At 58.0% G+C, this 14,931-nt stretch overlaps 1 pseudogene; it reads left to right on the forward strand.

The window, feature by feature from the left end:
• The first annotated feature begins 2,546 nt into the window (after positions 1-2,546).
• Positions 2,547-13,068, forward strand: LOC147360571 (uncharacterized; annotated as a pseudogene).
• The last annotated feature ends 1,863 nt before the right edge of the window (positions 13,069-14,931 follow it).

Raw genomic sequence — 14,931 nt, forward strand, 5'->3', positions numbered from 1 at the left:
GGGCGGGGGAGGCCGGGGGAGGGGCGGCCGGCCGCCTTAACCCTTGGGACCCCGGCCCGGCCGGCCTCCTGGAAGGGGGACACCTGCTGATCTCAGGCCGGGCCGTGGGAATGCTGCGCCCAGGCGGCCCCGGGGCGTGGCTCCCGGTTCCTGGCGGCCCCCTGCACCCTCCAGCACCGCGGCCCCGGACGCGCCGGCCCGCTCCTCTCGGTCCAGCGGATCCGCTCTTTGTTTCCCTAACTTCGGGCACCTCTAGGCGGCCGAGGGTCCCCGGCGGTCCCGGGTTCGGCGCCGCTCGCCTCGGGTCCAGTCCGGGCCCAGCCCGTCCCCACCCGCGACCCCAGAACCGGCAGAGCGACTCGAGTGACCGCAGCCAGGGAGCCCAAACGCGGAGTCCCTGGGATTGAGATGTGAAACCCGGAGCGCAGCGCATCCTGGCCGCCTCTCGCCGGCTGGTTTTCGGTGTTTTGCGCATGGTACTGGCCCCCATTCTGCCTCATCCAGCAGGTGTGCAGGAAGGTGCACTCTGCCGGCTGTGAATGGCGGTGGATAGTGGCCCCGGAGACAATCCGATCTGCAGAGGGAGAGGGAGACCCCTCATTGCGGACTCCGTGTTCCCTTGCGAGGGGCCAGGTCAGATTCAACCCCACCTGACTCCTGCCTGCGCAGGGTTTGGTTTAAAAATTCTCTAAAACGGGGAAGTGGGGCCCTCTGCAGTGAAGGGAGGATACTCAGAGCCCCGTAGGTGCCAGGAAGACTGGCTGCAAAGGAGGGCATCTATTGAGCACCTGCTGTGTGAAGGGGGGGCCAAGTGTGAGCTCACCCTGGTGCCACCGTCTCTGTCTGCTAGTGGAACCCTCAGGCTCAGGGCAGGTGCTCAAGGACACTGGGGAAATGGGGCTGGAAGAGACGCCAAGCTCAGGATTGTGTCTCAGGATTGTGTCCCAGCTGTTTTTGCGTTTGGGTGGCTTCGGCCACTGGGTCTCCTCCCCTCCTTCAGCTCCTGGCCCACATCCGCCTCAAGGGAAGCCCTGATGGGGCTGGCGCAGCTGCTGGGCTGGCAGGGCCCCCAGTCTATGAGCTAGGCCAGCTGGGTGTCTGTCCCACGTGGGACCCCCTGGACAGTCCTGGGGAGTTGAGTAAGTGTGTGGGGTGGCAGCCAGCTGGTCCTGGCGGGTCCTGCCCCAGTAGTTGTTCCCGGAAGGTCACACCACTGGTCACATCTTTCTGGCTGTCCCTGGCCTTCTGCAAATCCTGAATCCCAGGGGCTGGACGGCAGCTTCTCTGCAGAGTTGAGACAGGCAGGCAGTGTGGGCTGGCTCCCTCCTCCCCTCTCTCTCCTTTCCCTTCTTCTTTCTCATCTCCCTCTGCTCCCAGGCTATTCTGTAACTCCACCTGGGGGAGGGGGAGAAGAGGTTGTTCCTCCCCAGAGACCCTCCGAGTTGGAGAGGGCCTGGCCTAGATGGGGGAGGGGCAGGTGGACAGGAAGGAATCCAGAGTCCTGGTGCCTTGACAGGCCAGCTCACTGGCTAATTTATGACCCCTTGAGAGGAGAGCTGCCTCTGGGCAAGTAGCAGGGTTTCCAGATGGGGGATTTGACCTGTCCTCGCCCCGCCCTCCCTACTGCCCAGAGGTGCCCCCATAACACACATCACAGCAGTGCGCTCTGGCCCTGGCACTGTCACCCCCTTAGCTCTGGTGGCCTGGCATCCTGGGGGCTGGAGCTGGGAACCCTCCACCCAGGCTGCCCCCCATGTCAGCTTCTCAACACCCATGGAGGGGCCCGGGGACAGAGGTGAGAGGTAGGAGCCCTCTGAGCCTCCCAGAGATCAGGCCACCGCTGTCCAGAGGGCACAGAGCAGACGGGAGGGAGGGGCCGCCGCCTGAGAATGCGCTGAGTCAGCCGGGCCAGCATGCAGAGGGTTAATCGCGGGCTAGCGGCTTCCGGAGACAGCTGCCCTGAGCAACTGGTGGCCTGGGCCTGGGGGGGAGGGGGGAGGCGCATTGCCTGGTAAAGTGGGCAGAGGGCAATGTGGCGGAAGGAGCTGAGTGAGATGCCCGCTTGGCCCCCACCCTGTGCCCGCTTAGGTGCCCCAGCTGGAGCAGGGCAGGGGAGGGAGGCCCATCTCTGCCCACCTTCATGCCTGATGCCTGAGGCACATTTCCAGCAAGTCATTTTCAGCTGGCCCAGCAAGGGTGTCCAGTCTTGCTCTGACTCCTGGGTCACCCAGCCACCTTTCCTACTTAGGAATTGGGAAACTGAGGGTCAGTTTCCAAGGCCCAGGGGTCAGTCAGGAGCATGTGGTTAGCAAGGGAGAGAAGAAGATGGACTGACATTCATTTTCTCTTCCCAGATGTATTGGGCAACTTTGGGGTACAGGTCTGTAATGCAGTGCCCTCCACCCCCAAACAGGCTGCTTTAGCCTTCTGTCCTAAGTTCACAGGAGAGGGACACCAAGTCCTGGGAGGTGGGTGGTGGGTGAAGGCAGCTCACGGGAAGGGGTGTGGAGGCAATCTGACCCCCTCTGTCCTGCTAGGCTCTGACCATGTCCCATGAGGAGGACCCCACACCCAGAGTCCCCCCACCCAGCCCCACAGTAACTGGAGCCCCGGGACCTGTGGGAGGTCAGATACAAGTGGGGAAGAGGTGCTTCTGAACCCAGGTAGGGGGTCCAGCCAATCCCCCCACACCGAGCCCTGGGATAAGACCCCTGCAGTGGGGCCCGGGCCAGGGGAGTCCACCCTCAAGACTGCGCCCCCCCCACCTTGATGTCATGCCCAGGAGCCCTGCTCAGCCCCATCTGCAGGGTAGCTGTGGGGACCACAGGCCAGGCCACATGGGCACACCTGCCGTAGCCCGAGCTGAGTCCTAACCACGACCATAACTCCCCGGGAGCAGCTGCGAGGGGCACCCCTCATTACACTCAGCCGCATCATCACATCACAGTTGGTAACAGATGACTGTGCCGACCTTGACTGCTGTCCTGGATCCCAGCTCTCACCCGGGCACTGCTCCTCCAGTGGGGGAGGAGAAACTGCAGTGCCCCATGGGGAGGAGGAAGCTGAGCTCTCTGCTTCTCGCTGGGAGTGTGTCTCCCTTTGGCAGGAAGAGGTTTCAGGAGAAGCTAGGCTGTGGTTTGGAATATTCCCTGCTCCAGGGCTGCCCTGATGCCTTCTGGGGAGCCCAGCTGGCCAAAACATGTACCCCGTCCATCCAGGCTGGCTGTGGGGCAGGCAGCAAGGCTGATGCTGGCTGGCTGCTGCTGGCAGCCCTGGTCCAGCCCAGGCCTGGGGGGTAGGATGCAGACCAGCTGAGGGAAGGCCTCATTCAGTTCAGTTCAGTTCAGTTCAGTCGCTCAGTCGTGTCCAACTCTTTGCGACCCATGAATCACAGCACGCCAGGCCTCCCTGTCCATCACCAACTCCCGGAGTTCACCCAGACTCATGTCCATCGAGTCAGTGATGCCATCCAGCCATCTCATCCTCTGTTGTCCCCTTCTCCTCCTGCCCTCAATGCCTCCCAGCATCAGAGTCTTTTCCAATGAGTCAACTCTTCGCATGAGGTGACCAAAGTACTGGAGCTTCAGCTTTAGCATCATTCCTTCCAAAGAAATCCCAGGGCTGATCTCCTTCAGAATGGACTGGTTGGATCTCCCTGCAGTCTAAGGGACTCTCAAGAGTCTTCTCCAACACCACGGTTCAAAAGCATCAATTCTTCGGCACTCAGCCTTCTTTACAGTCCAACTCTCACATCCATACATGACCACTGGAAAAACCATAGCCTTGACTAGACGGACCTTTGCTGGCAAAGTAATGTGTCTGCTTTTGAATATGCTCTCTAGGTTGGTCATAACTTTGCTTCCAAGGAGTAAGCGTCTTTTAATTTCATGGCTGCAGTCACCATCTGCAGTGATTTTGGAGCCCAACAAGACAAAGTCTGACACTGTTTCCACTGTTTCCCCAACTATTTCCCATGAAGTGATAGGACCGGATGCCATGATCTTCATTTTCTGAATGTTGAGCTTTAAGCCAACTTTTTCACTCTCCTCTTTCACTTTCATCAAGAGGCTTTTTAGTTCCTCTTCACTTTCTGCCATAAGGGTGGTGTCATCTGCATATCTGAGGTTATTAACATTTCTCCCAGCAATCTTGATTCCAGCTTGTACTTCAGCCAGTCCAGCATTTCTCATGATGTACTCTGCATGGAAGTTAAATAAGCAGGGTGACAATATACAGCCTTGACATACTCCTTTTCCTGTTTGGAACCAGTCTGTTGTTCCATGTCCAGTTCTAACTGTTGCTTCCTGACCTGCATACAGATTTCTCAAGAGGCAGGTCAGGTGGTCTGGTATTCCCATCTCTTTCAGAACTTTCCACAGTTTATTGTGATCCACACAGTCAAAGGCTTTGGCATAGTCAATAAAGCAGAAATAGATGTTTTTCTGGAACTCTCTTGCTTTTTCCATGATCCAGCGGATGTTGGCAATTTGATCTCTGGTTCCTCTGCCTTTTGTAAAACCAGCTTGAACATCAGGAAGTTCACGGTTCACATATTGTCATCATTAGGAGGTTGTAAAGGGTTGTAAAGCCAGCAGGTCTGGGGCTGAGAGAGCTCCCTGGCCTCTGGGCCATTGCTCAGTCCAGAGCCCTCCCTGGCCGTGGGCTGGCACAGTCCACTGGGAGGGCAGAGGACAGGCCAGATGACCTGAAAGGGCACCAGAAGGGTGGGGCCGGGCTGGAGTCCCCTCATTCCCAGCTGAGGAGGGCCCGGGGACAGGTCCCTGGATGCCCCTGATGGACTGGTGTCTCCTGCCTGTGACCCCAGCTGGGCCGCCTTCGGGCTCCCCCAGGCCTCCAGGGCATGGGCTCTGGGAAACCTCTGAGGCCACCAGGCTTTGGGTTGACCCCAGCAAGGAGCAGATGGTTTTGACCCCTGTGCTGCCCAGCCAAGGGCCTTCCTCCAGGAGCATTCTGTCCCTGGAGCTCTGGAGGGTCCACCTCTGCCTGCTCTGTGCCCAGCCTACAGGCCACAGTCCCCAGGGTGCCCATGAAGGCCAGACCCTCGGGCAACCTGGTGGGCAATTTGTACCTCGGAGGGGGTCCAGACAGGCTCACATGTGCCCAGTGCCATGGGCTGGGCTGGCCAGCCCCCAGGTCCAGGGCTCTACACAGAAGTTCCCCAAAGCTCCTTTCTCCCACTCAGCTCACCTCCTTCCGGACTGGTGTCCTAGATGGGCAGGCCTGGCTTTCTAGAAGGCACACACATCCAGGATGCTCAGAAATGTGAGGCTTTGTGACTCCCCATAGGCTGGTCAGTGTGCTGTCCATGAGCAGACAGCCTGGATCAGGCAGGAGTCCAGAGCCCGGGGTTTGGCTTGTACATCCCCTCCTGTGGCCTCAGTGTCTCCAGCTGAGTGTAGGGGAGCCCCCACCCTGCTGACATAGGGGCACCAGGCTTTGTGAAGGATGCCACAAGCTGGAGGAATCAGACCAGTCACCTTATGGACTGGAACCTTTATGATCACAGCTATGAGTGCCGGCTGCCTGCTGGGCTGGGCCCCTGGCTGGCACTCGCGCCTCATCCTGTCTCCCTCCTCCCAAGCCATACTGGCTTTTTTTTTTTTCATACTGGCTTTTGTTTATCTTAGGATAAAAGCCAGACCCCTCACTGCAGCCCCCAGGCCCCAAGAAGCCTCCCAGCTATGCGCTGCCTGTCTGGGCAGTCAGGCTGAGCCTCCAGCCTTCCCTCCCCCTCTATCTCGTGGAACTTTGGCCTTATTCCCTCCACCCAGGACACAACAGAGACCCTGCCCCTTCGTCTGCTCTCTTGGGCCCCTAGTGGGTCAGACAGGTATGCACCTGCCCTGCTTTCTCATATTCAGTTCAATCACACCTATGTCTTGCCTGTCCTTCTTGCCATATCCCCAGGCCTGGTGAAGAGGAGGTGCCTAGGGAGTGCCCACCACATGAAGGGCAGCCTCTTGGGTTTACCCTGTCACAGGTCCTTCTAGCCTGTGCAGGACCCTACGACTTGGGCCTCTGGTTCCCCAGAAGAAGCCCACTGCTGTACTCTGGGGACCCCTTCCCAGCCCAGGGTCTGTGAGCTGGAAGGAGAGGCAGGGCCTGCTGAGAGGAAGGAGCTGCCGTCTGAGATAGCCCCCATGTTGGCATCCTTGCACGATATCTCTCCCACCATGGCTCACCAGACGCCCCCCTGACCCAGCCCTGGGCTTGAGGAGCAACCCTCAGCCACAAATCTCCCACCCCAGCCCCAGGGGAGTGGTGGGCTGAGTTGGGGGGCCCTAGGAACCCCTGAGGAGGGGGCCCGGACCTCCCTGGAGAGCCAATCAAATCCAGAGGGCAAAGGGAGGGGCTGGTTCAGAAGTGAGGTTGCTCTTCGGACCCCAGGCCCAGGTACCTCCCTCAATGGGGCACCTCCCAGCACCTTCCTGGGGTGTAAAGTTGGGGGTCCAGGGCTCCTGCTCCCAGATCTGTGGGGAGCAGTGGGTTGACCCCAGAAGGCTTACATCAGTCTCTGTATCCCCCACACAGGACGGCAGCATCCACATCAGACACCCACGGGGCCAACCTGTCTGCAGTGTTATTATTTACTCCATTTGGCCTTTGGCTCCTGGGACTCCCCCACGCCCATGCTCACCACCTTCCTGCTCTGTACTGTGGACTGGGCAGCCCTGGGGGAAGCAGGTGAGGGGCAGGGGGTCCCCAGCACAGAAGGAGGGGGTGGCACGTAGGGACCTGGGTTGTCCCTGACCCCCCCTCCCTCTCAGGACTGACCTGCAGCAGGCCCTTCCCCCCAGGTCCCTGGGGGCCTGGCCGAGCTCCAGTTCCCGCGGGGTGAGGGCTCTGCAGCTCCTCCAGGAGGTGCCCACAGGCGGCCTTATATGGCCAGAAGGCCTTGCTGCCCAGGAGGAATCTGATCCCACGGGAAGGGCAGGGATGTGGGGCTGAGCCCCAGGCTGGGCCAGGCAGGGCCAAGGGGAGTCGTTTGAACGGCCCTAGTCTCCTGGCCCACAGCCCCCTAAAAGCAGCCAGATAAGCCCGACCCCCTTGCCAACTTTGGGACGTCTGGTTGGGGGCCCTGTGACAAACCCTGGGGGTCTGCCATCCTGGCAAGAGCTGCAAGATTTGAGGCCAGCTGCCCCACCCCGACAGTACCACCCAAACCATACCAGGTACAGCCTGCGAGGGTCTGGGGCCTGCAGCCTGGCTCTGGCCTTGACTGGCTAGGTCACTGGCCCTCAGTAAGTTGCCTCCTTCCCTGGGCAGGCCCAGCCTGGCATCAGTGCCCTCCCCAGAGTGGCACCAGGGTCCCCACACCGCATCTGGACACCTGCTGGGATTCAACCTCCCTGCCCAGCCTCCCCGCCTCCCTCCCAGCCCATCATCCCTCCCTCCATCACCCCCACCTCTCTCTGTCCCAACTCTCTCCTTCTCTGGGTTTCTCACTCTGGCTACCCTCTCTCTCTGCCTCTGTCTCCCTGCCTCTGTCTGTCTCTCCTTTTCTGTGTGTCTCTTGGTGTCCCTCTTCCTCCCACCTGCTGCCCTCCATCTGCTGAGCTCCACTACTCTGGGCAGCCCTAGCCCCTCCCCCAAAGATTGGCAGCAGCAGCGGTGACATAGGCTCCTCCTGCCCTCTGGCCCGTCTGCCACCTGGAAGCTCTGTCCGTGGGGGCCTGGTGGGCCTTGCCAGCAGGGCTGGGGAATGGGCCAGCCTATGAGGACACAGCTTCCCTGGGCCCCTGAGCTGCCACATGGCCCTGGGACACAGCAAGTAGAGGTGGAGTCCACCTTTCCAGGGGCACCAGCGTCCACTGCCTGCACGTTGGGGCTGCGGCCAGGAGAGGCCCCAGACCATGCGCAGTGCAGCCACTCAGTCGTGTCCGACTCTTTGGGACTCCATGAATCGCAGCACGCCAGGCCTCCCTGTCCATCACCAACTCCTGGAATTCACCCAGACTCATGTCCATTGAGTCAGTGATGCCATCCAGCCATCTCATCCTCTGTTGTCCCCTTCTCCTCCTGCCCCCAATCCCTCCCAGCATCAGAGTCTTTTCCAATGAGTCAACTCTTCACATGAGGTGGCCAAAGTACTGGAGCTTCAGCTTTAGCATCATTCCTTCCAAAGAAATCCCAGGGCTGATCTCCTTCAGAATGGACTGGTTGGATCTCCTTGCAGTCCAAGGGACTCTCAAGAGTCTTCTCCAACACCACGGTTCAAAAGCATCAATTCTTCGGCACTCAGCCTTCTTTACAGTCCAACTCTCACATCCATACATGACTACTGGAAAAACCATAGCCTTGACTAGACAGACCTTTATTGGCAAAGTAATGTCTCTGTTTTTGAATATGCTATCCAGGTTGGTCATAACTTTGCTTCCAAGGAGTAAGCGTCTTTTAATTTCATGGCTGCAGTCACTATCTGCAGTGATTTTGGAGCCCCAAAAATTAAAGTCTGACACTATTTCCACTGTTTCCCCATCTATTTCCCATGAAGTGATGGGACCAGATGCCATGATCTTCGTTTTCTGAATGTTGAGCTTTAAGCCAACTTTTTCACTCTCCTCTTTCACTTTCATCAAGAGGCTTTCTAGTTCCTCTTCACTTTCTGCCATAAGGGTGGTGTCATCTGCATATCTGAAGTTATTGACATTTCTCCCGGCAATCTTGATTCCAGCTTGTGTTTCTTCCAGTCCAGTGTTTCTCATGATGTACTCTGCATGGAAGTTAAATAAGCAGGGTGACAATATACAGCCTTGATGTACGCCTTTATTTTGAACCAGTCTGTTTTTCCATGTCCAGTTCTAACTGTTGCTTCCTGACCTGCATACAGATTTCTTAAGAGGCAGGTCAGGTGGTCTGGTATTCCCATCTCTTGAAGAATTTTCCACAGTTGATTGTGATCCACACAGTCAAAGGCTTTGGCATAGTCAATAAAGCAGAAATAGATGTTTTTCTGGAACTCTCTTGCTTTTTCCATGATCCAGAGGATGCTGGCAATTTGATCTCTGGTTCCTCTGCCTTTTCTAAAACCAGCTTGAACATCAGGAAGTTCATGGTTCACGTATTGCTGAAGCCTGGCTTGGAGAATTTTTAGCATTACTTTACTAGCGTGTGAGATGAGTGCAATTGTGGGGTAGTTTGAGCATTCTTTGGCATTGCCTTTCTTTGGGATTGGAATGAAAACTGACCTTTTCCAGTCCTGTGGCCACTGCTGAGTTTTCCAAATTTGCTGGCATATTGAGTGCAGCACTTTCACAGCATCATCTTTTAGGATTTGAAATGGCTCAACTGGAATTCCATCACCTCCACTAGCTTTGTTCGTAGTGATGCTTTCTAAGGCCCACTTGACTTTACATTCCAGGATGTCTGGCTCTAGGTCAGTGATCACATCATCGTGATTATCTAGGTCATGAAGATCTTTTTTGTACAGTTCTTTTGTGTATTCTTGCCACCTCTTCTTAATATCTTCTGCTTCTGTTAGGTCCATACCATTTCTGTCCTTTATTGAGCCCATCTTTGCATGAAATGTTCCCTTGGTATCTCTAATTTTCTTGAAGAGATCTCTAGTCTTTCCCATTCTGTTGTTTTCCTCTATTTCTTTGCATTGATCGCTGAGGAAGGCTTTCTTATCTCTTTTTGCTGTTCTTTGGAATTCTGCATTCAGATGCTTATATCTTTCCTTTTCTCCTTTGCTTTTCGCTTCTCTTCTTTCCACAGCTATTTGTAAGGCCTCCCCAGGCAGCCATTTTGCTTTTTTGCATTTCTTTTCCATGGGGATGGTCTTGATCCCTGCCTCCCGTACAATGTCACGAACCTCATTCCATAGTTCATCAGGCACTCTATGTATCAGATCTAGGCCCTTAAATCTATTTCTCACTTCCACTGTATAGTCATAAGGGATTTGATTTGGGTCCTACCTGAATGGTCTAGACCATGGGCAGGGAGGGACAAGTGGTGACAGGGCCCCACTGTGCTCGGCGCAGCCGTTCCTGGGCCAGTTGGGGAGGCAGGGACTCTTGTCACCCTGCTGACCAGGTGAGCAGAGGGGGCAGGGCTGGCCCTGACCACCCCCTGTGTCTCCCCATACGAAAGAAAGAGGAGGATGGTGTGGGGGCCAGCCCCTGCCATGGGCCTGCATCTTGCCCGCAGGCTCTTGGGGAAAGCTGTCTCAGGCAGTGCAGTGACCCAGGAAGGGGGCCTGAGACAACACGTTGAGAGGTCGACAGCTGTCTGTCTGTCCAGGATATGCTCTGGGCAAGGGCTGCCTGGCTTCCCAGGCCAAGGAAGGGGAGGAGGCCTGCGGCAGCACTTAGCTAGTCCGTCCTCTGCAATCCAAATGGGCACGTGCCCTGGGCTGGCAGAAACCCGTGACATCTCCTCCCAGGAGGGGCCGGGCACAGCCCTTGGGAGCCCTGACTTGGATGCTGCCCGGGGACTGCAACCCACCCACCCTGAGGCCCCCGGCTGTGACTGTAACAAGGGGTCCCTCCTCTGTCTGTAACCTCAGGTGGCTTTTAAGAGGCAGGTTGCCCTGTCGTTCCTGTCTTCGGAACCCCACACAGCCTCCAAGGTCCTTGAGCAGCCCCTCACCCCCTCAGAGCCCACAGCATCCAGCCTCACTGGCCTCCACACAAATGCTAAGTGCTCCTTTGCACCACAGGACCTTTGCACAAACCACACATTCCACCAGAAATCTCCCACCCCGCTCTCAGTCCACCCTACAGACCCCAGCTCCAGGGTACATTCCCCCTTTCTTCCTCCAACAACTATGTAATATTTTGATTTATTACATTTCATCTTATTATTTTGTTATTTAGTGTCCTGAGTCCTGTGCTGAGCAAGGGCTGGGCAGTCATGGCTGGATGCTGGGACACCTGTGCCCCATTGCCTTCACATTGGCCTGGAGGCCTGGGATAGGGGCAGGCAGGTCAGAGGGGAGAGGGCTTGGCGCCCAGGCCTCTGTTCCTCTTGTGCAGCAGCCACAGTGCATAGTAAAAACACCGACAGCAACAAGTGTGGGCAAAGATTTGGGGAGTCGGGGCACCCGCACTGCTGGTGGGGATGCAGATGGTGTGGGTGTGGAACAGTCTTGTGCTTCCTGAAAGGTGAAACACAGTGTCCCCGTGGGTCCACACCTCCACTCCCGGGGATGGGTCCATGTGAATCGCCTCCATGAATGTTTGTGGCAGCCCTTTCTGTAACAGTTGCAGAGGGGAACCAGCCCAGATGCCATCAGCGTGTGAGCAGAAGGGAGGTGGTCCGGGCACCGGGCAGGTCCACGCCTGTCACAACACCGAGCCTGGGACGCAGGCTCTTTGAAGAAGCTGCTGGAAGCAGGGGCTGGCAGCTGGGGCGCACCTGGGCCGCTGGCCTCTCCCAGGCGGACAGGGAGGCGCGGCTTAGCCGGTGCCGAAAGGTGGAGATGGCAGAGGCTGAGTCACCTCTGGGTGCCGGGCCACCCACAGCCACACAGCCCCCACGCTCGCCAGCTGGCCCCGTGCATCCCGTGAGCATGGGAGAGGTGCAGGTTTGTGTTTAGGGCTGTGGGGAACCAAGACACTCAACCCTAAACAGCAGACTGACTCACCCTGACTCACCCTGTCTTCCTCGAGCACACACGGGGCCCTTGGTCACACGCAGGGCTTGTGCCTGAGGCTTGAGCCTCAGGGCCTGACTGCGAACCACCCCCGAGTACTGGGGCTCCCCAAGGGCCACCAGAGCTTCAGGTGCAAGTGACACCCCAACCAAGCCCATCTCCTGTCACCCCAACTTCATAAAAGGAGGGCATGAGACCATGGAAGGGGTGGGGGGCATAGGGGAACCTGCAGTTGGACCCCCATCTGCCCGCCCAAGGCTCTGTCCTGCCGGCAGCTCAGGAGGTCCCCTCCAGGACCCCCGCGGGGCCTCTGCTGCAGGGAGAGGTAGGGTGGTGGGTGGGGCTCAGCTCAGGCCTCTGTTTGCCCCAAGTTTCAACATTTACAGAACATTCGTCCTGGGCTCTTCTGGGGAGGTATTTCCTACAGGAATGTAAACATTCGAGACTTGGAAGGCTCGTGCCGGGCACGGCGCTGGTGGGTCTCCTGGGAGCTGGTCTTCATCTTGGGGTGGGGGGTGGTTCTGGGAGTCCGTTCCTGGCCTCCCCAGTGGGTGGGAACTGAGAGTCACCCCTCCTTGGGAGCCTGGTCTCCTATGGCCTCCATGCTCCATCTGGGGCTTGCTGTTGTGACCTCAGGTCAGAGGCACGACCTCTCTGGGCCCACCGAGCCAATGGCATTGATTCTGTTTTCTCGCCTTATTTTTGGCCCCAGCCCCTCAGCACCACTCACCTAGTGGGGCTTTAGGCAGCAGCCTTTTCTGTGCCATGTGCTGGTAGCTTGGCAGGCCCCTGGTCTGATGGGCACAAAAGTCTGTCTTACAGACAGGAGACAGGGCATAAGAGGGTTCTGTGGACTCTGCCTGTCGCTAGCACCATGATTCTGAGGCTCTGTGCAACCCGGCCTTTTGTTCAGGAGTCAAGGGGCTGCCGGCTAAGTCCTGCCCTTATCTGCAAGGTGCTCAGTCCCTATCCTGCAGGCTTGCTCCTGGCTGGGCCTATGTCCGCATCTCTCTGGGACGCCTGACCCCAATCGTCCTCATTGAGGCCTGTGGCCCCAGCCCCAGGAAGCCAAATGGGGCAGAGCCTCAAGAGGTTGCCTGGGCCTCACAGGAGGCGGGTGCCAGCAGCCTTCAGGCCTCCAGTATCTCCACTGGAATGCTCGGAGCTCCCATCACCTGCCCACCCTGGGAGGAATGTAGCCTGGGCTACTGGGAGCCAGGAGCCCGGGAGGAGGGGTGGTCAGAGGCTTCCCTCCACCTTCTGGAATTCCCCAGGCCTGGCACCAGATCCCAGCCTGCTTCTCCCCACCCCCACCACCGAATGAGCCCCTGGCTCTCCTCTCCACAGGCTGCTGGGCACTAGGGTGACCAGTGGGAAGGGGTGGCACTTTCCATGGCTGGTCCCTGCTTTACAATGTCCCCTCCTCAGAGAGGCCTTCCCTGACCACCTGAGCTATGGCCCCTTTGGAGAGGCCATTGGCCTTCAAAGCCCTAGACCAGGCCCCACTGGCGTTCTGGGCTGGACGCCTCCCTATGGGTCATCCTGGGTGCTGTGGGGTTTCGAGCAGCATCCCTGGTCTCCACCCAATTGTGGCTACAGCAACCTCCCTGCCTCAAGTCAGGACAGCGTACTGCTGTGTATCCTGGGCAGGGTGGGGAAGGAACATTCCCAGATGAGACCCACTGCCCCAGACCTTCCTGAGATGAGATGCTTATTGTCGTCTTCTCCGGGAGAACTGATGCTTTCAAACTGGTGCCGGAGAAGACCATTGAGTCCCCTGAACAGCAAGAAGATCAAACCAGTCAATCCTAAAGGAAATCAACCCTGAATATTCACGGGAAGGACAGATGCTGAAGCTGAAGCTCCAGTACTTTGGCCACCTGATGCAACGATGTGAAGAGACAACTCATTGGAAAAGACCCCGATGCTGGGAAAGATTGAAGGCAGGAGGAGAAGGGGATGACAGAGGATGAGATGGTTGGATAGCATCACTGACTCGATGGACATGAGTTTGAGCAAGCTCTGGGAGATAGTGAAGGACAGGGAAGCTGGAGTGCTGCAGTCCCTGGGGTAGCAAAGGGTCAAACACGACTTAGTGACTGAACAACAACAGGTACAGGAGCTCCCTGGGGACAGGGGTCACCTGTCCTGAACGCTGCAGGGCCCAGGACTCGCCTGGGGCCACAGGACAGCCACCTGCCCTCAGTCATCTGCATGAGGTCATAGTGGGTGGGGGGGCAGAGGCAACTCCTGGCTGGGCCCTGCTGGACATCCTGGGGCCTCAGAGGATTTGCAGAGCTGGGCAGGGAGGGGAGAGCTGGGGATGGGCAGAGCGAGACAAGCCTGGGCTAGGCTCCGCACCGGGGCAGGAATTTGGGTCCCCTCACCCTCCACCTGCGCTCTCCAGGCCCAGCAAACCTCTGCCTCTGGGCATGTTCCAGCAGCTGCTGACACACTCACTGCCTGGTGCTCAGAGGCTGGGCCCTGCGGGCAGATTATCACCACCAGGGGCCAAGGGAGAGCCTTCCTCTCTAGTCCATTCCAGGCTCCCAGCTGGGTGTCCCCACTGGGCAGATGAGGGACCCCCACACCCCTGCTCCGGAGTTAAGCCTCCTTAGGGCTCAGCTTTGGGCTTGGGCATGGGGCAGTGTTGGGGGGTTCCTGTCTTCCTGTCCAAGGCCCCGTTCTGGCTGCACTATGTCCCATCCCCCCACCCCAGAGCTCCAGGCTGGGTCAAGCCCTGCCCTGTGCCCTGGTTCTGTAACTCTGGGGGAGCCACTTCCTCTCCCTTGGCCTCAGTTTCCTGCTCTGTACAGTGGGCTCATAATTGCACATCCTCTCAGGGTGGCCATGGGGCCACCTGGGTGGGATCAGAGGTCAGCTTGGGGATAGAACCTGGTGTCCCCCTGGCGGGCCTGGCCCAGGAGTAAAGGTGGGCCTTGCAGCCTTCTTGCTTTGAACCTGAAACTCCACCCAGTTTGGCTGGAATGTCTTGGCCTCTGGCCAGCGTGGTGAGCCTGTGGCGTGTCCACTGGGATGAGCCAGCTGGCTGCTGCGTGCGCGCCTGGGGTGGAAGTGCCTCCATTCCTGTCCCTTGGCTCAGCCCTTGTGGCCTGGCCCCGAGGGAGGGGTGGGGCCAGAAGACAAGACATTCCTGGGTGTCTCTGATCTCATAGTGCTCTCTGTTACGTGTCAGTGGGGGTCCAGGTGCCCAGCTCAGGCCCCCACCCCACCTCCAGAATGTCTGTACACGTAACTGGTAAAGAGGTCCGTGAAGGCCTCCTGGGAGCCAGGTGGGGAGGGGAGAGGCCCAT

The sequence above is a fragment of the Bos grunniens genome, chromosome 13 (genome assembly GCF_055505025.1).
Source record: "Bos grunniens cultivar Pamir isolate PY7600 chromosome 13, Bosgru_T2T1.0, whole genome shotgun sequence".
Classification (NCBI taxonomy): Eukaryota; Metazoa; Chordata; class Mammalia; order Artiodactyla; family Bovidae; genus Bos; species Bos grunniens.